Below are 25,167 nucleotides of genomic sequence, written 5' to 3' on the forward strand. Positions count from 1 at the left end.
GTGGATGATAAGGCAATATGAAAGGGGGCTGAAATCTGGGAACCAAAATCTAGGTGAGACAGTGGGCTAGAAATTCAGCAAAAAGAAATTGGGTACCCAATGCCAAAAAGAAGCAGTGTTTCTGAAACAATAATAATAGTTCTCATTTATTTATAAGTGCTTTAAGATTCCAAAAGTGTTTCACACATATTTCTCTCTTGCTATCACAACAAATATAAAGATTCACCAATAAGGAAATCTTGAAATTTAGGGTAGTCAATTAAACTTATTTAACAAGCACTTGAATGCCTATCTAATTCTATAAATATTTTAAGTATCTTCTCAATGCCAAATGCTCTGCCAGATGATGGAGATAGAAATAACAGTAAGGGAAAAATTCTTGCCCTCAAAAAAAGCTTAGATTTTATAAGGGAGTTTGCAATACAGTCAGATAAATTAATCCTGGATAGATGAAAAATGTACCCATTAATGGATAGGAGTTCAAAATTTGGTGGAATCAATACATGCACAAAGAAAATTTTTGTTTGCATTGTGGAAGGCTTCATGGAGTAGTTATCACCTGAACTATTCATGAAGAAAGAAGTAGATTGAGAGATGGAGTAGAGGAAATAAGGAATGAGGAGGAAGCACACCATAGGCATGGGAGAAAACTCATGCTAATCCAAGGGTGGAGATAGAATGTAGTGTTTGGGGAATAGTGATTAATCTAGAGAAGTAAACTGAGAACAAGTGATCCATATCATAGGAGTTGAGATGAAAATTAGAGAGTTAGAGATGATTATGTCAAAAGTTCTAAAGAGATCTAGTTTGATGAAGTTTCAGGAATTGATTTATATCAGTGGAGTAGGAAATAGAGATGTCTGATGAAAGGGATGAGAATGGAGGGGGTGTTGGGAATTTGAGGAGAGAACGAAAGATTGGAACAGCCTCAAAGTAGAAGAAAAGTGAAAATAAAAGGAAAAGGAAAAGTTTTATCATTTTCTTTTGAGATTAGATAACAGAAATTTCACATTGGATAACATTAAAAAAAAACAACCCATCTCTGACCTCTTAGACTTTTTCTACCTTCGACTTTTTTTGGTGGAACATTCTACATATCACCCCTCTTTTCCTTACTCAGAGTACCTCAAGTTTCTATCCTGTATTCCTTTTTTCTTTTTCATATTTAAAATATATTTTGGAAAATACTATTTTATTTTTCTAATTATATATATATAACATATGTATGTAATTAAATTATAATTAAATATATTATATATAAAATTACATTTTTATAAGATTTTGAACTTGAAATTTTTTCTCCTTCTTTCTTTCCCATTCTAGCACACACCCCCCACCAGAAGGCAAGCACTCTAATATGGGATAAAAATGCATAATCATGTAAACATTATCATGTTATAAAAGAAAAAACAGAACAAAAGGAAAAAGTCACCAAAAATTGAAAATAGTATGCTTTTATCTGCATTCAGATTCCATAGTTCTTTGTCTGGATGTGAATAGTATTTTCCATCATGAGTCTTTTGGAATTGTCTTTGATCAATGTATTGCTGAGAAGAACTAGTTCAATTATATTTGTTCATTACGCAATACTGCTGTTACTATGTTCTCCTGGTTTTGTTTCCTTCATTCAGCATCAGTTCCTTTCAGTTTTTCCCAGGTTTTTCTAAAGTCTGCCTGTTAATCATTTTTTTTAGGTTTTTTCAAGGCAAATGGGGTTAAGTGGCTTGCCCAAGGCCACACAGCTAGGTAATTATTAAGTGTCTGAGGCCAGCTTTGAACTCAGGTACTCCTGACTCTAGGGCCAGCGCTCTCTATCCACTGTGCCACCTAGCTGCCCCCCCCATCATTTCTTATAGCATAAAAATATTCCCCAACATTCTCATACCACAACTTGTTCAACCATTTCCCATTGATGGGTATTCCTTCAATTTCCAATTCTTTGCCCCCCCAAAAGAGCTCGTATATATACTTGTACTCATAGATCGTTTCCTCTTTTAAATAATCTCTTTGGAATATAGAGCAAGTAGAGGTATTGCTGGATCAAAGTTCGATTGCCCTTTGGGCATAGTTTCAAATTGCTCTCCAAAATGGTTAGCAGTTCCTAACTCCTCCAGTAGTGCATGCGTTCCAATTTTCCCACATCTTCAACATTTATCATTTTTCTTTTTCTATCATGGTTGCTAATATAAGTATGAGGTGGTACCTCAGAATTGCTTTAATTTGAATTTCTCTAATCAATGATGATTTAAAGCATTTTTTAATTTGTTTATAAAAGCTGAAAACTTTTTCATAGTCTTTGACCATTTATCAAATGAAATGACTTGTATTCTTATAAATTTGATGTATTCTCTATATATATTTTGAGAAATGAGATCTTTATTGGAAACAATTGCTGTAAAAATTGTTTCCCATCTTTCTGCTTTCCTTCTAATCTTGGTTACATTGCTTTTGTTTGTACAACATATTTTAATTTGTCTCAGCAATACAATGATCCAAGACAATTCCAAAAGACTCATGCTGGAAAATGCTATTCACATCCAGACAAAGAACTATTAAACTTTCATTTCACTATATATGCTATTTATTGTTTGATCATGAATTTTCCCCTTGTCATAGATCTGACAGTTAAACTATGTCTTTTTCGCCTAATTGGTTTATGAAAGATACTCTTTATGTCTAAAATCCACATGCCCATTTTTCTTTATCTTAGTATGTATTGTGAGATACTCATTTATGCCTAGTTTATGTCATACTATGCAGTTTTTGTCAAATAATGAATTGTTATCTGAGAAGTTTGAGTCTTTAGGTTTATCAAACAGTAGATTATTATAATAATTTACTTTTGTGTCCTGTGTACCTAATCTATTTCACTGATCCCCAGCTCTAGTCAGTACCAAATAATTTTGGTGATTTCTGCTTTAAATTATAGTTTTAGATCTGGTACAACCAGGCCATCTTTCTTTGAAATTTTTTTTCATTAATTCCCTTGACATTTTTCATCTTTTATTCTTCCAGATGAATTTTTTTATTTTCTCTAATGCTGTAAAATAATATTATAGTTTGATTGCATGGTCCTGAATAAGTAAATTAATTTAGGTAAAACTGTCATTTTTATTATATTAACTCAACTTACCCATGAGTAATTGGTATTTTTTCCAATTGCTTAGATCTGTCTTTATTTGTGTGAAAAGGGTTTTGCAATTGTGTTCATATAGTTCTTGGATTTGTCTTAGCAAGCAGACTCCCAAATATTTTATATTGTCTATAGTTATTTTATTTTTATCATTTTTTATACATATGTGGATTTATATTTATTCATACAAGTACACATATATACCGTTTCCCTCATGGGAATGGAAGTTTCTTGTTTGTTTGTTTTTTGGTCTATAGTTATTTTAAATGCAATTTCTCTTTCTATCTCTTCTTTCTGAGCTTTGTTGATGTTAAATAAAAATGATTATGATTTATGTGGGTTTATTGAATATCCTGAGACTTTGCTAAAGTTTTTAATTCTTTATAGTAGTATTTCAGCTGATTATTTAGAATTCTTTAAGTATACTATTATATATGATAAGAGTGATAGTTTTGTTTCCTCACTCTTTAGTCTAATTCCTTCCATTATTTTCTTTTCTCTTATTGTCAAAGCTAACATTTCTAGTGCGATATTAAATAAGAACAGGGATAACAGGCATCCTTGTTTCATTCCTGATCTTAGGAAAGGCTTCTAGCTTAACCACATTACAGATAATGCTTGCTGATGGTTTAAGATAGATATTACTTAAATTGATATTTGTAATGGAACTGGATGGTGAACTTTGTCAAAAGCTCTTTTTTGCATTCAGATAATCATATGGTTTCTATTCAATTTGTTATTGTGATGATCAATTATGACAACAGTTTTCCTAATATCAAATCAGCTCTGTATTCTTTGTATAATTCTCATCTGGTCATAGTGTGCTATGCTCATAATATATTTCTGTAATCTCTTTGCTAATATTTAATTTAAAATTTTTGCATCAATATTCATTAGGGGAATTGTTCTATAATATTTTTTCTTTGTTTTGGCTCTTCCTGGTTTAAGATTCAGTACCAAGTTGGTCCCATAAAATAAGAATTGAGTAGGACTCCTTCTTAGCCTATTTATCTAACAGTTTGAAAAGAATTAGAATTAATTATTCTTTAAAAGTTTGGTAGAATTCATCTGCTCCTGGAGATTTTTTCTTAAGGAGTTCATTGATGATTCATTCAATTTCTTTTTTATAAAATATTGCTATTTAAATATTTTATTTCCTCTGTTAATCTGAGCAATTTGTATATTTGTAAACATTCATCCATTTTACTTTCTTTGTCAGATTTATTGGCCTATAATAGCTCTGTATTATTGCTTTAAATTCTTTTTCAATAGTAACAAATTCACCCTTTTTATTTTTGATAATGGTAATTTTTTCTTTTTATAATCATGTTAATCAAATTTACCAAGCTATTTTATCATTTTTATTCATGAAACTAGCTTTTAGCTTTATTTATTAATTCAATAGCTTTCTTACTTTCAATTTTATTAATCTCTCCTTTGATTTTCAGAATTTCTAATTTGACAATTAGGAACTTTTTATTTTTTATTTTTCTAGCTTCTTAAATTGCATGTATAATTCATTAATAGGTCTTTTCTCTATTTTATTAATGTTAGCATTTGGAGATACAAATTTTCCCCTAAATGCTGCTTTGGTTGCATCCCACAAGTTATTTTATCTCCTTATTCTTATTCTCTTTGATGAAATTATTGATTGATCCTATGATTTGTGATTTGACTCATTCATTATGATTAGATTATTTAATTTCTGATTAATTTTTAGTCTATCTTTTTCATGGCCTGTTATTACATGTAATTTTCTTGTCATGATCTGAAAAAGTATGCATTTAGTATTTCTGCCTTTCTGCATTTGATTGTCAATTTTTTATACCCTTAATACATGGTCAGTTTTTGTACTGGTGCCATGTATTGCTGAGAAAAATATATGTTCCTTTCTATCCCCATTCAATTTTTCCCAGAGGTCTATCGTATATAACTTTGTAAAAATTCTGTCAACTTCTTTCTTGTTTCGTTTGTGGTTAGATTTATCCAGTTCTGAGAAACGGAAGGTGTAGTTCCCCCAATAATAATGTTTTATTATCTATTTCCTCCTGTAACTCGTTCAGCTTCTCTAAGCATTTGGATGCATTTATATTTAGTATTGCTATTATTTCATTGTCTAGCATTGTTTAGCAAGATAAAATTTCATTGTCTAGCATTGTTTAGCAAGATAAAATTTCCTTCCTTGTCTCTAAATTAGATCTATTTTTGTTTTTGCTTTGCTTTGACTGAGATCAGGATCATGTGTTTGTGTGTGTGTGTGTGTGTGTGTGTGTGTGTGTGTGTGTCCTTCAAATATGTTTCTTAGAAACAAAATATTGTGTGATGCTGATTTTTAATCTATTTTTCTATTTGCTTCATTTTATGGGAGAGTTTCTCTCATTCACATTCACAGCTATGATTACTATCTGTATATTTCCCTCCATCCTATTTCCACCCTGCTTACATTTTTCTCTCTCTTTTCACCCTGTCCCTCTGTACCACCGTTTAGCTTTTGACTACCCTCTACCCCTAGACTACCCTCCCACCTATCACTCCACTATTTTCTTTTCCCTTTCTCCTCATACATCACTATAGAGTAAGAGAGATTTCTCTACCCAACTGAACGTGTTCTCTACCCAACCCCCTGAGGTAAATTCTATGAAAATAACTCATCACCCACTTCCTTCTTTTCCTCTAATCTAATTGGTCTTTCATATCTTTTCATGTGATATAATTTATGCCGTTCTCCCACCCCTTCCTCTTTTTTGAAAACAACATTTTTTCATCCTTAATTAATCTTTTTATCATCACATCCTTTGTCTAAATATCTTCCATATAATTGTCCTAATATAGATATAGTTCATAAAGTTACAATTATCATCTTCCCATGGAGGGATATAAACAATTTAGCCTTATTAAATACCATGATTTTTTCCCTTTCCTTTTTAACTTATTATACTTCTTAGGATTCTTGTATTTGAAAATTGACTTTCTAATCATCTTTGGTCTTTTCATCAGGAAAGTTTAAAAAAAAACCCTATTTCATTGAAAGTCCATTTCTTTCCCTTTGAAAGAATATGCTCAATTTTTCTGTGTAGTTGATTCTTCATTGTAATCCAAACTAAGGCCTAGTTAATTCTGACTGTGGTGCCTTGCTATTTGAATTGTTTCTTCTAGCTGCTTGTAGTATTTTCTCTTTGTCCTGATAGTTCTGGAATTTGACTACAATATTTCTAAGAATTTTCATTGCAGGATCTTTTTAAGGAGATGATTGATGAGTTCTTTCAATGATGATTTTACCTTCTAGTTCTAGTATATCAGGGCAGTTTTCTTTGATAATTTCATGAAAGATGTTGTTGTCCAATCTCTATTTTTGATCATGGCTTTCTGAAGTATAATCATTCTCAAATAATCTTTCCTGGATCAATTTTCTCGGTCAGTTATTTTTCCTATGAGGTATTTTATATTTTTCCCTATCTTTTCATTCTTTTGATTTTGTTTGACTGATTATTGATGTTTCAGAGAGTCAATAGCTTCAATCTGCCCAATTCTAATTTTTTTTTTAGGTTTTTGCAAGGCAATGGGGTTAAGTGGCTTGCCCAAGGCCACACATCTAGGCAATTTATTAAGTGTTTGAGGCAGGATTTGAACTCAGGTACCCCTGACTCCAGTGCTCTATCCACTGTGCCACCTAGCTGCTCCCTATTTATGCATTTTGACATTATTGTCCTATTCTACATTTGTATTTTGGTCTTCCCTGTTACAATAGTAGTTTTCTATAGTCAGAGGATATTTTTGACTTTTTCTCATTTTTTAAAAAATTGACCTCTGCTTCTGGGGTATAGGGGTACTTGTCCCAAGATTCTTGGACTGGAAGCCAAAGATCTGGCCCTTAGGTACTTGCACTGGCAGATTGCACCCTGTGCCAGGGTGACCAGACTAGTTGTTCTAGTTGTTCCTATTGTGTTCTAGGTTCTGGAGTTGGCAGTTTGTTTGTTGAGATGGGGTTGCACACCTCACAGTTGGCTTGCTGAACCAGAACTCAGTTGCTACTGTGTGCTGTAGTCTTTTACTGGCTTGCCTAGATACTGTTGGACTGAACTCCCCTTTTAACAAATGAGAAAGATCTTTGTTGAGGTTTTTCCTAAGCTATTTTAGACTGGAAAATTGTTTCACTCTGTTTTTAGTGAATACTGTCACTCCAAAATTCTTCCAGAGATTTGATTTAATTTTTTTTATGGGTCACTGAGGACAGCTCAGGCAACTTCCTGACTTTTCCTAACCATATTGACTCTTTTTTCTTCTTCTCTCTTTACATTATCTTGTTAACCTTATTAGCTCTCATGGACTTAAATAATATCATTGTACAGATGATTTTTCAGTGCAATCTAGCCTCTATAAAGCTGCTAGAATAATATTCCTATGGCACATCAGGATTTGAACCCAAGATCTCTAAATCCAAATCCAACATACTTGACACTGCACCTTCAGTTGCTTTTCATTTGTTTCAATCAGTCTTTGTAACCCCATTTGAGGTTTTCTTGGCACAGATATTGGAGTAGCTTGCCATTTATTCTTCAGCTCATTTTGCAGATGAGGAGACTGAGAACAACAAGGTTAAGTGACTTGTTCATAAAGCTAGTAAGTGTCTGAGGCTGGGTATGAACTAAAAAAAAGTCTGACTGACTGTGGGCCCAGAACTTATAGCACTGTGCCACTTAGCTGCTATGTCACCTAGCTATGACCATGTCATTTTCTTAATAAAGTCTAATGGTTCACTATTACTCTTAATATCAAATACAATTTTTTTCTAGTTTTCATTTACAGCTATATAACCTGGCTGGAATCTACATTTCTATCTTTATTACACATTACTTTCCTTCATATACTCTATGCTGAGTTGAAATGGTCTGCTGATTATTTTTCATATGGAAGGATCTCTCAACTCCGGGTCTTTGAAAAAGCAGTCTGACATACCTATACTACACTCTTTCCTCACTTCCACCTCAAAGAATCCCTAGTTTCTTTCAAAGCTCAACTGAATGTCTACCTTCTGTATGATGTCTTTTCTGATCTCTCCACCTGTGTCCCTTAACTATCTTCCAAATAACCTTGCATTTATTTTGTTTCTAGTTATATATGTATATGTTGTCATCCCCAAATAAAATAATGAGGGTTAGAAAATTAGACATACCCAAAGGGCAGGGACTATTTGTTTTGTGTTTCCATATCCCTAAGTACCTAGCAAAAGGCCTAGGGAGGTGCTTAATAAGTCCTTATTGACTGATTGAATTGTAGTATGCATAGACATGTACATGATGGTGTGACTTCCTCCATCTCTTTCAGTATCCATCTTCCTCCATCTCCTTTATGGAACATTTTCTATACCTTTTTTTTCTGAGACATTAAGTCTGGATGCACGGTCTTCCCAAAGCATCTAAGAACTTTATGTGGAATAGATTTTAAGTGAATATCATATGAGAATCAGAATCAACAGATATTTACTCCAGAGAAAAGAAGATTTGGGAAATTCCAGAGAAGGTCTTCACACTGTCTTTAAAGAGTATAAAAACAGAGCAATAAAGGGTTAAATTTGGTTCTAGGCCGTAGAACCAGGTGCCATGAATGGAAGTGGGAAAAGAAGTAACCTAAGATGAGGAAGAAAGAACAGCTTAGCAAATATTCCTTCCAAAATGGAATATTTTTTCCAAACTGCCTCCTCTAACTCCAGTGGTCTTCAAGTGAAAGCTAGACAACTAGCTTGTTGGATGTGTTATAGGAAGGATCCTTTTTCTTCTATGAATTGGGCCAGATGGCACCTGCATTCTCTTCAAACTGAAATCCTATGCTTCTTTGAGATGGTATGCAAGCTAAATTGCCTGGAACAGGAAGTATGGCATCAGAGCTGCGAATGACAGGTCTAGCACAAACAGTTCATGACTGGCAGTTTTAGTATCTTCCAGTATTTCATGGTATTCTGGGCACCATTCAGAAGACACAGGCCCTGCCCTCCAGGAGCTGGTATTCTAATGAGACATTATGCTCATGAGACATGGATGGTTGCCATCTGTGAATAAGATGATGCTATTTCTCATTTTTATGTTTCTTTTTATATTCAATCACAACAGACTTGCATGGTAACGGTCACCAAGTACTAACATAAATATCCTAGGAATCAGGAGGATGTGGGGGAGGATGCTGTTAGAGGTGTCTGCGGAATACAGACATCTGAATCTACAACATTTTTTAAGAGTTTTAAAATAATTGAGTAAAACAACAAACAGCTTCTGTGGTATGCACTTGTGCCCCTGATTTCTAGACTGAGACTTTATTTCATATGTTCCTAATTCAGTCACACTGAACTCATTAATTTCCTCACTAGTCTTCTTAAGCCTTTTACTTTTCTTTGAACTAGGAAATTTTAAGGCAATAACATAGCTTAAGTAAGATCATAAATATTAAATCTTCAAAATCCCTATTGATATTGGCACACATTGCCCTAACCTTTCCTATCTCACCATAATCCTTAGTTAAGAGAATTAGAGTTAGCAAGAATAATATGTAAAAATATTTTCTTCTCCTCTCTCTCCTATCCTGGTCTGTATTTCTGTATTTAAACCATTCCCTTAATGAGTTTCTCTATTGCTTTTCCCCATACTTGGGGGCTGTAGCTTGAGTTTATCTTTATCACAATAAATTGCTTTCTCTGTGTAGGTCGGACCTAATAACGTATGCTTCGGTGCAATTTTGGACAGGTCTGCCACTTCCCATTATGATGCAATTATTTTTTTCTCCCACCATCAATGACCACCGTAATATCTTTTGCAATTGCAATTACTTGTCCTTCCTAGGACGGCTCCTTGCGCTGCATGAGGAATTTTAATGGAGCACCTCTGTTAATTAGGAAACTGGGAAGAAAAAGAACTTATTAAGAACCTTTGAAAGCCCATACACTTTGAGGATTGAATTGGAACTAGAGTTTTATTTTAGAAAGATTCAATATCTTCAAATAAAATAATTTTCATTCTCTTTCCCTGAGCTCCAGTCTTTAGTAGGAAGGGGACCCAGGGGCATACTCTAGCTTTGAAAAAGGAATTTTTTTTTAGGTTTTTAAATCTATTCATTTGTTCATTTATTTATTAGTATATGTAAGTATGTGTATATATACGTATGTATCTAGATATGTATTCATGCATGCATGAATTTATGCATAGATAGATGTATTTGAAGAGAAAGGAGCTCTTTATCAAAGCTCTATGGAAAACAAACTTTATTGAGATATTTCCCCAGAAAACAGCTTCAATATCTGGTCTAGAAGTTCATTTAAGGAACCTGAATGACTATTTCTCTCTCAATAAAATAGGAAAGAAAAGAGAGCATATAAAGTACTCTGACTTATCCAACTCTAATTACTGTTCAGTTTAATTCAATAATTTTTTAATACCAACTATGTATTATCCACTGTACTATAAGTACCCAGTAGGATATATGAAAAATAATAAATGGCATTAAAAGAAAATAAAGATAAGACCAGATTCACAAAGAGGACATCAATTCCAATAGAGAGACCTGTTAAAGTATGTTGATAGATCACATTTTTAAAAAAAAAAGGGGGAAAGAAATCAAGGATACCAAATGTACACAAAAGATCATGGACTTTACTATTATGGTTGTTTAGTTATTCAGTCATGCCCAATTCTTCATTAACCCATATGGGATTTTCTTGGTAAAAAATACTACAATGGTTGGCCATTTCCTTCTCCAATGGATTAAGTAAGACAAACAGGGTTAAGGAACTTGCTCAAGGTCACACAGTTTGTGAGACTATTTGAGATCACATTTTAACTTGTCTTCCTGACTCCAGGGAGCTATTCACTGAGCCATCTAGTTGCCTCATGGACCTTATTCTTACTTTTTTAAAAAATGCAAATGAGAAAATTTTAATAATTATTGACCCCTATATCTACCTTCCCATGCTTACAAATTCCTGATGAGATTAATCTTCTCATTAATAAAGACATAAAGTCTGCAAAAGATTAGGCAGGAAGTCACTAGTGACATTCTTCAGAAGATCAAATCTTTCAAGTCACATAATGGACTGCAAGGTGCAGAGATTATAAAATATCACTGTGTTTATTGTACATTTACCATTTTTAAAAAGCATTTTAAAGGAAACAAAAGATTACCTTAAATATTTTTTCAGCAACTTTTCTCCCACGAATATGTCAAAATCATATAAAGCTTATTAAAACAATGTTTTGTTCAATGACCCTTAAAAATTTTTTAAATTTATTTATTTTCATATATGTGTATATATATATATATATATATATATATGCATAATTCCAAGTTACAATATTTCCCTCCACCTTCCCTTCCCACCCCTCTCCCCTCAACAGGGAACAAGTCAGGTCAATGACCCTTAATTATTTTTGTCAAGTGATGTACAAAACAGGGAGCTGTATACTAACTAGAGATACTTAATGCTATGATGGAAGATGATATCACAGGATCCAAACAGAAGTAGGCTAGATCAGAAGTTCTTAACTCTATATGTGTGTGTGTGTGTGTGTGTGTGTGTGTGTGTGTGTGTGTGTATAAATGCCTTTAACAAGATAAAGGAAACTGTGAACTCTATTCAGAAAATATTTTTAAACAGTTGAAAAAATGTTAAATTTCTGTTGAAAGTTAGTGGGCAGGGGGCAGCTAGGTGGCCCAGTGGATAGAGCAACGACCCTGGAGTCAGGAGTACCTGAGTTCAAATCCCGTCTCAGACACTTAATAATGACCTAGCTGTGTGGCCTTGGGCAAGCCACTTAACCTCATTGCCTTGCAAAAAAAAAAGTTAGTGGACATAAAGATACAAAAAATTTCTAATCCAAATTCATAGACTTTCTGAAATCTCATCAAGGAACTTAGTGTATTAGCACTGGGTCTTATGTCAGGAAGATCTAGATCAAAATTCATCTTCAAATATTTACTAATATGAACCTAGACAAGTGGACTTAACAGAAGTATCGGCTTTAGTTTCTTCAACTGCAAAGTAGATATAATAATAGATATAAAATAGATATAAGAGCTACCTCACAGAGCTAATATAAGAATCAAAATATTTATAAAGGGTTTAACACAGTGTCTGACCCATTGTAGGTGGTTAATAAATGATCCTTCGGATCCTAGAATTGGAATTCTGTTCTAGATGGCAAGTCAACTACATGGTCCTCTCGGCAACAATCAAGCTGATTAAATTAAGCCCTGGAATACTAAAGAACTTGTTCAATGAGATCAACACATGAAAAAAACAAGCAAATAAAGGCTGTCTATTGTTGAGACTGTGTTATATAGCTGGAAGAAAAACTTTAAAATGCTACATAAGCACCACTTTTACTATTATTACATAGTTATGGAAGATCAGTACATATCTATAGTAGACAGATGAATAATTAGACCTAATATTCAAAAGGAGAAGGAAGAAAGTATCCTGGATTGTGTCTGGGAAATTGCAAAAGTGCTTTAAGTGGCTCTAAAATTCTCAACGAAACAGAGCCTCATCTTTTTTCACACCACTATTCTTCCACAGTTGTTATATAGTTGTTATGTAGTTGCATGTCATAAAAGATTCCCATCTCCAAAGGACAATGGAGTGGTGCTTAGTGAATATGAAAACAACATAACTGCAAGAAAAAAATTTTGAAGGATAAGACATCAACTAAAAAAGTAGAGAGACAGATGGACAGAAAGAGAGATAGATGATTTATATAGGATGAAGAAGGCACGGGATAACTGTTGAATAGTAAATTCTCTGGTATCTCTGCAATGGCAAGAGGTTTAGGGGAAAATAATACTTTAAAAAAGAGGTCTAGAAGAAGGAAAAATTGGACAGTCTCCTTATGGAAGATTTATTTATTTTTAATTTTATTTAAGGCAATGGGATTAAGTGACTTGCCCAAGGTCACACAGCTAGGCAATTAAGTGTCTGAAGTCAGATTTAAACTGAGGTACTCCAGACTCCAGGGCCTATGCTCTATCCATAGCATCATTTAGTTTACCCCCCCCCCCCCCACCATGGAAGATTTATGGGAAGACATTGGCAAAAGTTTTATCCAAGAGAAGACAGGGAGAGTTTGGGAATTACACCACCAGGCTAAATACAGTAAGAAGATCTCCAATCTATTGAAGTCAATGAAATAAGTTATGACATAATTCCTGTCCGTAAAAAGATTTCCACTTATTAGAGGGCTTAACAGCATGATAAAATGGGAAAATCTCTGGACTTCTCCTAAGCAAGTTTGCCTTTTTCAGCTTGTGTGTGTGAGACTCTGAACAAGTAATTTACTTCTCTGAATATCAATTTTCTCATTTAAAAATTTGAGGAAAATAATACTTGAACCACACACAATGCTATTGTGAGTAGCATTAGAAGAATGTAAATTTTATTATCCTTGTGCAAAAGATTCTAAAGTCCAAGCATGTGGTAAACAGATGACTATTCAACAAATTAATGAAAAAGGGAGTTATTTGGGAGAGTAACAGAAATCACAGATCTCAAGATTCCAAGTCTTCCCCTGCCCTTATACATTTGCTACTTTGCGGATGCCAACTTAATTTTTAATCCCAGTAATAGTAACTTATTAACAATTTGAGAGCTAAATTAGCTATAGTTTTTTAGTTTGAGTTGTGCACCAGATGATCCACCTTAAATTGTTATAAACTTGCCATTCTTCCTTCCTTCCTTCCTTCCTTCCTTCCTTCCTTCCTTCCTTCCTTCCTTCCTTCCTTGCCTCCTTCTTTCCTTCTCTCCTCTCTCCCTTTCTCCCTCTATGTTGTTCCTCCCTCCAAGTTTACTGAGTGGTTTCCATGTGTGGGTAGGACAATGCCTTTAGTTCCAGTTTGTCTTTTTCTCCTCCAATCCCCAGTTTCTCTTTGCTGGGGGAAGTTTTTCTTGTCTGCCATCCTAATGATCTCAGTGCCACATGGGGCCACGGATGCCAGTGCTGACAGCCTGCTCATTAGTGCCAGGGTGTTGCAGTCAGCTGATCGCATGCCAGAGCTCAGCTCCTGACACTTTTTCTCGAAGCTGTCATCAGAGTCCTGGTGCCTGCCAGCTCTGGTTGAACTCAAGCTGTGATAGCTCCAGTGCCAATTAGTGCTTCAGTGTCCCATTTGGCTAAGGAGGGAGTCCTTGTCAATTCTGACAAATGGAAAAGAGTTGAGGGTGTGTCAGGGAGAGGAGTGAAGGGTGAGAAGAGGGATAGTGTTGGGGGCTTTTCCTACGAACCAGGAAGTTTTGCTTTCAGTGACCTTCTTTCTGCAGGTAAGGGCTCCTATTAATATCTGGCTCCTAATAATATCCTAGGATATGAGGGAAGTCCAATGAATTGTTCTCATTGACTCCTCTGTCTACCTGACTGTGAGAACTTCAGATGGAAAGAATGACTTGGTAAATTATAATGATGATCCCATCCATGCCATGGAGATAAGATATGGGAGAAGCCAATCCATTGGGGAGAGAGAAGGATCCAGTAATCAAGAGTTCGGTCTGAAATAACATGAACAAACTTTTGAATTCTACCTCTGCTAAAGAGTCTTTTTATGATGACCTTGGGCAACAGATAACAACTTCTTTCCCCTCAGATGTGACAAGAAGGATAATAAAATGGTGAATGTGGTGGGGGTGGGATTTAGGTTTGGAGGAATATTAGTGAGTCAATAAGAATTTATTAAGCTTTAACTATGTATGAGACATTAACTTAAGCATTGGGGATATAAGGAGGGAAAAAATAGTTTCTGCTCTTAAGGAACTTGCATTCTAAAAGGGGAAGCAACATGGAAATAACTAGGTACATCCAAGACTCATACAGTGGAAAATGGAAGGTAATATTAGAGAGAATGTACTAGTGGAGAGGGGAGGAGTGCTAATATCTCCTGAAAAAAGTATGATTTGAAGTGAGACTTGAAGGAAGCCAGGGAAATTAAAAAAGCTAGATATAAGGAGGGAGAACATTCCAGAGTAACATGTTTGATTGGACCCACTCTCTCAGGGCCAACTCTGTTACATCCCAGTTCCCTACAAAGTTTTTAGTTACTGAAGGGCTTGGAATGTCCCTAGTCCCTCTGAAATGACCTTAGTCCCATAGGCCAAGTTCCTCTCCATTTTAGTGTACCCACTATCTTAGGAGCCCAGTTCCATTTTAACCACTTAACATTTTTTGCAAAGAGATTTTTACTTCAAAGATATAGCAAGAACAAACATACAAGTAATTTCCCTGATACCTTGGAGACATAAGCCACTATACTGCATCAGTGCAGGAGAAATGGTTAGAGCTGCAATTTAGCTCAGTTCCTCTAGAGCATTAGTTCCCACTAACTAAAAGGTCTCACTGGGTTTGACAGAAAGTTCCAACTCCCTCAATCAGACAAATGTGGCTAAGATCTGGTTCATGCTGAGTTAAGCCATTTTTCCTATGCTGAGAGTTCTGCTACATAGCCAATGGGGGGAAAAAGGCTCCTCTTAGATACTTGGTTGGCCAATGCAGAGTGTCCATGTAGGTTTTAGACCTCTAGTCTCCCAGAAGCAGTTCTCTTATGTCTTGCATGTTGATGACACCATCATATGTGGTCTGGGTAGGTTTCAGCTTCCCATAATATTCTTCTCCCATTTGAAATGCTTTCTATACTTGACAAATAGGCATGAATGCATTTTGAACACATTGTCAGTGTCCCTGATTCAGAATGGTTCTCTAGGGTTTCTGTAGAAATGTAATTTCTCTTTATTCTCCAGTGCTGTACAGCCATACTCAGAACAGTCAGTGCTATACAGTCTCATACAATTCCACATATATAGGTGAAAATCACAATTATCGCTAAATATAAAACATTGTTGATTCAACAAAATTTCAAAAGTTTATCTAAGATTACTGCTTGCTGAGTATGAATAGGTGACAGTGCTATCTTAACTCACAAGCAAAAAGAAAGGGAAAAAAGGCAAAGAAAATTGTCTCTCTGCTTTAGAAGGAAAACTAATTCCATTTTCCTGGGCATATGGAATTCTTTATCTAGGGATTTTGGACTTGGGGTTGATTAGGTCATACCTTCTCAGTCTCAAGTTAGAAAACAATTATCCTAGGTGAAAACTCTCTCATGATTCCCTCAAATTTTCTGTATCCTTTCCTACACACCTTTCATACAGCTTCTGGTGTATGCACCAGAATTTCTTGAGGGGTCCCTAATATCTTGTTGATCCCCTTAGAAGTCCAGGCTGGGAATTTTTGTTGCAGCTAGGAGTTCCCATGTGTTAATTACTCTCTTACATCAGTATTATTCATTTAGAAAAGGGGGAATCAAAATGCTTTGAATATATGTCCCCCTGGATTTCTTCTCTGCTCACACCCCTATCCATAACAGTCTAATTCAAGGATTATATAAAATCAATGTCTTTATTCTTTCTCTTAGATACAAAAGAAACTGCCAAAGCCCTTGAGTTTTGGGGTTTGTATAATTAAGTCAATGGATTTAAGCTGTTGAAGCCATGGAGGATGTGGCCTTAGGGGAATGGGGGGCAAGACTGAGGGGAATGAAGAGCTCTGAAAGATGAAGTGAAGAGAGACACAGATGTTGAGAGCCTTATTAAAATGAGGTAATATGAGAATAGATGGAGTTCATACAAGTTCAGTCTCTAAAAATATTTGTGGATATACTTCAGTTTCTGCAAAAAGGGGAACTTGAAAAGGATTCTCCCCTCCAAAGATTATAAGGAACTTTCTGTAACTCTATCATTAGGGGTGTTCCTAGAATGGTTTACAGATTTCATGGGGAATCTCCAATGCAAGTATCAGTTAAGGCATCTACTAAGGCTTATGAGAATTTAATTTAGTTCAAACTGTATCCTCCAAGTTTGAGATAAGACCTTGTACACGCAAGACATTTTCAGCCTAGTCCAGCATACAACAAATATGTTGATAATATATGTTGTTGGTGTTCAGGGCTTTTCAGTCATGTTTCACTCTTTGTGACCCCATTTGGGGGAATTTTCTTGGCAATGATACTAGAGTGATATGCCCTTTCCTTCTCCAGATCACTTTTTAGATGAGGGAACTGAGGCAAACAAGTTTGAGTAACTTTCCCAGAGTCAGACAGTATCAAGTATCCGAGGTCAGATTTGAATTCAGGAAAATGAGTCTTCCTGACTGTAAGGTCAGGAATTCAAGATAAATACAAAAATCCCAGATTTTGTTCTTTTTTTTGAAAGATGGGCAGTATTTTCTCTTCTCCAATTTTGTGGCTCCTCTTGTGTTTTCTTCCATATTTTCAAATACATAGCTAGATGGTATAGTGGAGACCTGAGTTCAAATTTGACTTCAAACACTTGACACTTACTAGGTGTGTGACCTTGGATAAGTTTCTTAACCCTGGCTGCCCTCGAATCTAAGGTTATCTCCAGATGTCCTGTTTCATATCTGGCCCCTGACCCCAGATGGTTCTGGAGGATAAAATGAGACTGGTGATCTAGCAAAAGTCCCTCTTATTCAAATCTACTTCACATGCTTGTCCTGGCATCATCATGTTGATGTAATGGTTTTCTTTGAGAATGAAGGACAAATGACAACATAGCATAATATAAATGGGGAAGTAAAAAAAAACTTGAATGAGGTCAAAGAGAAAGGTCATTAACTGTCAGCTAGGGGTAGAAGAAAAATTTGAGAATTCTCAGTATAAAATAAATGTTTCCAAATTTGCGGAGTTTAATTCCCTCCCTTCCTCTTCCAGGGGGGAATGGGGCTGGATAACTTAATTCATTTTAGGAAATGGTATTATCATTATAAAGATGATAATAGACATGTTCAGAGATTAGTCTCTGAAAATCTCACATTTAAGTATAGTGCCTTCATTGTCTCTTATTAGACTAGTATGAGGAGTTACTATAGGGAGTGTTTTATATATATATATATATATATATATATATATATATATATATATATTTATACACACACATTTATATATATATATATATATATATATATATATATATATAAACTAAGAGAGATACTTAGTAAATAATTTTGAATGCTAGATGATAAGTCTAGGAATCTACAGGTTGCCAAGCTCATGGAATTCCGGATTTTGAAAGATGAATTGAGCATGTACTGGGTTTTTTTAAATTTCCCAACTCTTAAAAAAAAGCATGTAATTATTTAACTTTAACTTCCCATATCTTATATTTGGGAAGTTGATTTTTTTTTACCCTAAGTATTACAGTTCATGATTCCTTCTCTATTGAATTTTATCTTAAGTTCAGTCTACTGCTCTAAATTGTCACAATCTTTTGAGATCCTGATTTTGTCATTCAATGTATTACCTAAACCCTTGGAGCTTTAGTCATCTACAAATTTTATGTCCAAGCCATCAATGCCTTTATCCTATTCAATGACAAAAATGATAAAAAGCAATAGGGTAGATAAAGATGTTAAACAGCATAGATCACTGGGGGTATTTCTCCAGAGAATTCTTGTCAAGTTGATATAGAACAATTACTGCATGAGTCTCGATTTTCAACCAGTTTTGACTCCTTTTAGATATATTATTTTCCCAAAAAATGAATACAAAGGGAAAGGAATAAAACTTAAGCATCTACTATAGCATTTTATAAATATCTCACTGTTATTATCTCCATTTTGTAGTTGGGGAAACTGAGACAGATGGAGGCTACCCATAGTCAAACATCTAGTAAATATCTGCAGCTGATTTGAACTCAGATCTTCCTGATTCTAAACCTAGGACTCTGTCTACTATGACACATATACTTTGTCAAATGCTGTGCCAAAATTACAAAAATTATATAGCTATCACATTTTCCACATTTACTAATACAGCATCCTTATTTTAAAAATAGGAAACATGGAGCTAGGTAGCTCAGTGGAAGAGTGCCAGCCCTGGAGTCAGGAGGACCTGAGTTCAAATCTCAGCCTCAAACACTTAATAATTACCTAGCTGTGTGACCTTGAGTAAATCACTGAACCCCATTGGCTTGCAAAAAAAAAAGGAAACAAAGGTTAGTTTAACATGAATGAGTGAAATCATATTGGCTCTTTGAAATGACTATTTCCCTCTACAGAAGTTCATTAACCACCTCTTTAATGAATGACCATGCCATCATTTCCTTAGGAATTCAAGATATACAAAAATCCCAGATTTTGTTCTTTTTTTTTGAAAGATGGGCAGTATTTGCCCTTCTCCAATTTTGTGGTTCCTCTTGTGTTTTCTTCCATATTTTCAATATAACTGATATAAGTTGAGCAATCTCTTCTGCTAGTTCTTTCGGGACCTAAAGATGTGATTAATCTAGATTTAATCAAGAGTGGCTAGAAACAAGCTTATTATTTTCTTACTTATCTTAGTCATCAATACTCCAAGTATCAGTTTTATTTTTTTCATTTCCAGGACAATGGTCATTCTCATTAGCAAAGAAAAAAAATTGAGCAGGTATGCTTTCTTTCTCTTTTGAGATAATATTATTATCTCATTTATTCTTTGCCTCATCTTTCCATTTTGCTTAGAGTAGCCTAAATAAAAGTCCCATTCCTTGCATTGATCCTCTCTTTTCTTCCAATATAGTAAAGAAAAAAAACCAGCTATTTTTGCTAACCTTTAGCTCCCATAATTAGCCTCAGCTCATGAATTCCAGTTACTATTTTTATAGGGTTATGTTACACTCAAATAAATTCATCCTTAGTTATCCAACATTGCCCCCATCTTTTGTGAATTTTTCTTTAAAATTTAAGTTGGTTAAAATCCTCTGTGCATCTATGTTGATCAATTCTGAAAATTCCAATTTTTCTTTCCCATTGTAATTGTTTTCTACTGTAGTCTGAGAATTTTATTCTTGAATGTTTCCCTTCCTTCCTGAATAAAGGAAGGATTTTAAAATTTATGCAATTTTAACCTATGGGATCCTACAGATAATTTCTACAGATCCCTTTCAATCTGACTTCAATAGATAAACCCTACTCTATAGAGTAGAATTTAAATTTAATAACTGACAATTTTTGAATATATGCTTAATATAGTTTTATATTTTAGTCATATATATGTGTCTATATGTATGTTTGTATATATTTATAAATAGTCACTTAGGCACTTAGGGCTCTTATGATCTTTCCACTCTAGAACTCTTGTACTTTCCAAGGTATTTACCATTTAAAAGAAACTATGCAGAGAACCTTTGAGATAATTCTGGTATGTTCCATTAAAATGGAGAAGTGGTAAATTAATTACAAATGAAAGGGAAAACTACTTCACTGGTGTAGATAAGAAAGGTATGCAACACATTTCCCTTTAAAGGTTATCAAGTCAAATGAACATATTAATTCATAAAAAGTTTAGCTAAAAACTCCATAGTAGACAATTGCAGTTGAGTGCCTCATGGATAGGATGTTTGAGTTTTAATAACACCAACACTGATAATTATCATAGTTTTGTCAGATTTTTGAAGACTTACAAGTTTTCATAGGAAAAAAACCAGTCAAACTAAAAGCAATAAGCCTCTATTTGGTACGTTTTAATTCAAGAATCAAAACATGTGGTTTAGATACCCAGGGTCATGAAGAAGGAATTGCGGGGAAATGGGGTAAAGGAGATATCTGTATCACAGTCACCTAAGAGATAAAAAAAATATATAACTAAATCTCAAGAGAAAATAAGATTCATCTATGGCTCCTACAATGGATAGAAACTTAGCCTTAGGTGAAATAATCTTGAACTTGGGATCTTTAGGCAAAATCATTACTTCAGTGGTCCTATAAGGGGCACTTTCTGACCTGGTATTCTAAATCATGGGACAATCTATCCCATATAACAGATTATCTTGGCCATACCAGTAAAGGAGAGGTGTCATATAACTGTGGCCAAGGTCTCTAGAATCTGATTGCTTTCTCTTCTCATGCCATTGCCAGGGAAATATGGATTCTTAAGGTTACTTAGGGCATGGAAATTTCTGGTTCAAACTTTCATAGAAAAAAAAAGACTTCAGAAAAGGAAGAGGACACCAAGCAGGTATAAGGAATACATCTAGAGAAGAGAAATCATATCATGATAAAAGCTAAAGCGCAAAACCAAAAAAGCTTCCCTTACTGCCATAGAAATCTGTATAGCACATTGTAGTCTATGATGAAGTATTTTTAGATGCATAATTTAGATACACAACATGTCACAACAAATCCTGTCTTGGTGATTTGGTCAAGGCAGAATGATGGCCAAAGGACCAGGGATCTTATGTTGGGAACAGGGAAGGGAATAAACATTTATGGAGAGTTTTACAGGCAGACCCTGTGCCATTGTGCCATTTACAAATATTATCTCAATCAATCTTTGCTATAAGCCTGCAAAGTAGGTGTTATTATGTCATTCTTCAGTTGAGGAAACTGAAGCAAAAAAGAGAATAAGGAACTTTTCCAGGCACCCAGCTAGTATCTAAGATTTAATTAGACTGCAGTCTTCCTAATTCTAGGCCCATTATGTTAACCATGATGGCACCAGCAACCTCTTTTTTTTTTCATATAATGAATGGAGTAAGGAAAGAGATGAGATAGTAGTCTATGGCCTAGGTTGCCCAAGTTTCTTATCTCTAAAATTGTTTTAGGTCAGGGAATAAATGGATTTCAGGAAGACTTTGATGGAACCACTTAAAATAGGATAAGCTTGTACAGGTATATAATTGGAGGTGCAATGGCAGAATAACCACAATATATTTGTAAGCTTTACTCTAAGAAACCTCAAACCTATGTCTGTACATGTGAAATAAGCCATGTTTTTGAAGTCGTTAATAAAAAATGAACACCTTTCTACTATAAGTATTCAGTTTCAAGTTCAGGTTTGGCATCAACTCAAAAACATGCCTCCTATCTTCAAATACTCAGTGATCAGGAAATAAGAAACCATGGTGAGTTCTGAGGTGATTAGTTGAAACCTGTCATTGCTTATCAGTTTGAATTTGGGAGAGCTAATCTGGACCAGAGATCTGGAAAAAACTGTTCATCCAAATTACTCAGATCCACAGGTAGATTCTGATTATCCCCCTCCTCTCCCCTTGATACATCGTCTGTTTCCATAGCAGTTAAGACCTCAGTAAAATGGAAACATCTGGTCTAAGCTCAGGTAAAGGTCCCCTGGGGAAATAAATCTGCTGGATGGTGGTAAGAGAGAAAAGAAGGCTCTAAAATACAGTGACATGAAAATTTAAGGAGAGAGAAGGGGAGAGAGAGAGAGAGAGAGAGAGAGAGAGAGAGAGAGAGAGAGAGAGAGAGAGAGAGAGAGAGAGAGAAAGTATGAGGAAAGAGAAAAATGAAAAAAACAAATTGAGCCATATGGGAGATTGCAAGAAAAAATTTAGAACAAAGACAAAAACCAGGGGAGTAAGACAAAAACAGGATGGGCTTAGGAGACAAAAGAACTACACTAATAGACAAAGAGAGCCCTGCCCAGAGAACAATCAAAGAAAAGGAAGACAAAGGAGAAGGTGAAAGGATACATGCACATGACTGAAATTTGCTACATAAATTCAACCTGGGAATGATGAATATTCTGGCAGTAATGCTGACTTAATATCATTAGGTGTTCAGGGTCAAACTGAGTGGATCTTTCTCTCTAGACTTTATAAATCACTCAGTTTGGACTACCCCTCCACTTCACATATTATCAGTAGTAGATTTAGGTAGCATGCCATTCCTCAGTGGGACCTCAGACACATGACCTGTTTCACCTTTGCTTGTTCAGATACACATGCATTTCTAATGAAGATGACAGCTGGGTGAGTATCTTCTTTTATTCTATTGCTTACTGGAAGTAGCATCAAGGTTAAGGATGTGGCAGTACCACAGTGGTTTCTAAACTTTAAGAGTTCTAGTACTTAGTATTATTGACAGTGTCTTACAAAATGATGATCATCAAAAGAAATCATTGGATAGTGGTTTAAAAAACGAAAAGTAAACCAGGGGAATAGACCAGAAGCAAGGAATTAAAACCAGTAAAAGTGGCAGTCCAGTGCCTGTTCAACCAAAAACATAGTCTACACTATAGAAGGCCTTTCTTTTAATAAGAACTATTGAGAAAAGTAGAAATCATCTGGCAGAAATTAGACTTGTGCCAAATTATTTTACCATATACTACAATAAATTTAAAATACATATGGAATCTCTAAATAAAAGTTCGTATCATTTTCTGAACTAGAAGATGGTATGAGAAGTTAACTTTGGCAGTTATGATTAAGGAGAAAATGTTTAACCAAATAAAAAATAGAAGTGATCATAAAAGACAAAATCAGAAAATTATGTCATGTGAAATTAAGAAGCTATATATAAATGACATTAATGAATAAAAAATAAAAGGAGGAACTATAGAGTGGGACAAAGATTTTCATCAATTACCCATAAATAACTACTATCTAAGACACATAGTAAAATAACACAAATATTTATATCAGTAGAAACCACTCCTCATTAGATAAGGTAGCAATAGTTTTCAAAAGAATTGGTAATTTTAAATGACTATATGAAAATATGATCCAAAACACAAATAAGTAAGGGAAACACAAGCTAAAACAGTTCCAAGATTTTGTCTTATATCCTATAAATTGACAAAGATGACTCAAAACTGAGAACAGGAAATGTTTATTGGATTTCAGGAAGAAATGCATCATAAAAAAATTGTTGGGTGGCAGCTAGGTGGCACAGTAGATAGAGCACTGGCTGTGGAGTCAGACAGTCTGGGAGACAGACCTAAAGAAAACCCTAGATTCCAGTTTAATTCTTCTCTTAAGAGTTTAGCTATGAAAAATACTGGATATGTGACCCAGAGAATATTCCCCAATGTGATTTACTTTGCCTCTAAATTAGGATTAAGATCCCATGTATTCTGTAAAATATAACACCCTTTTCAGAGATACCTTCCCTAGCACATTCAGATTGCATTTATAGGCTTATTCAGCAAAACAAAAGAATGAAGTTTAGTGTCTGGGCCAGGGGTGGGGGGTGGGGGGTGGGGAAGGGGGGTGTCCATCTCAGTTGATGGAGGGGCAGTGAAAAGAGGAAGACTGAAGAAGCCCTCAACAGCTTGCATTCACAGATGACAGGTAAACAGTCCTCTATTGATACTTTATTATGGCTGATATTCTAGTTAGCAGTGCCCCTTTTATCCAGAGTAGGCTTTTGTGTCTTTAAACAGTCTTTTTTTGTTTCTTAGTGCTCCCAAACTTCATGTGACTGTAGCATTTCATAATCTCTCATGCCCAAAGGGGGCAATTTCATTCATTCTTGGAAGCTTGTGGGAGGGACTACACCAGAAATAGCTTTTCCATCCAAATTGGAGTAGGTGATAGTCAAACAAGCCACCTAGATTCATTTATTACTCAGAAGCCTAAAACTTGCACTCAGCAAACATCATGTATATGTGCTGTACCTTTATATAATTAAGGAATAAGTAACAAAATTATTTAAGATGTTTTACCAAAACATTGCCACATCCTCTGGCATATAAAACTTGGTCCCTGTGACCCTAAAGTTTTTGTTTTTGTCTTATTTTAACCTATTAGCCATAGAGTCCAGAAATATTACTTACAACCTATTCATTTCATTAAAGAAGCAAAATTCAGTTAAAATTTCTCTCTCTCTCTCTCTCTCTCTCTCTCTCTCTCTCTCTCTCTCTCTCTCTCTCTCTCTCGTAGACTAAGGAGAAGGAGGAGCACATTATCTTATTTTCTGTAGTTAGGTAGACTCCAGGTACTTGGGTTTTGTCTACAAAATCTTGCAAATAATCTAATCATTCCAAGATAATTGTTTTTAGAAATATGGTCTCTTCAGGTCCACCATCAAACACTGTATATATATATTTGCCTGTCTTATCTAATGGTACTGCTAACCATATATCTGCTGCTTCACTATTACCAGTGAGCATCATCACATTTCTGATAAATCTTGGTATGTAAATAAACCCAAATCTGAGATGTTCCATTGGTACACTTTTGAAATAAATTCACCAGGGGACTAGATAAATTATTTAAATGATAA

General features: G+C 34.8%; 1 protein-coding gene across 5 annotated transcripts in view; it reads right to left on the bottom strand.

Moving 5' to 3' along the window:
* Positions 1 to 25,167, bottom strand: part of NTM (neurotrimin) — a 1,385,759-nt gene that overhangs the window by 175,220 nt on the left and 1,185,372 nt on the right. The gene's annotated exons all lie outside the window — the stretch shown is intronic.

Source organism: Macrotis lagotis, chromosome 1 (assembly GCF_037893015.1).
Source record: "Macrotis lagotis isolate mMagLag1 chromosome 1, bilby.v1.9.chrom.fasta, whole genome shotgun sequence".
Classification (NCBI taxonomy): Eukaryota; Metazoa; Chordata; class Mammalia; order Peramelemorphia; family Peramelidae; genus Macrotis; species Macrotis lagotis.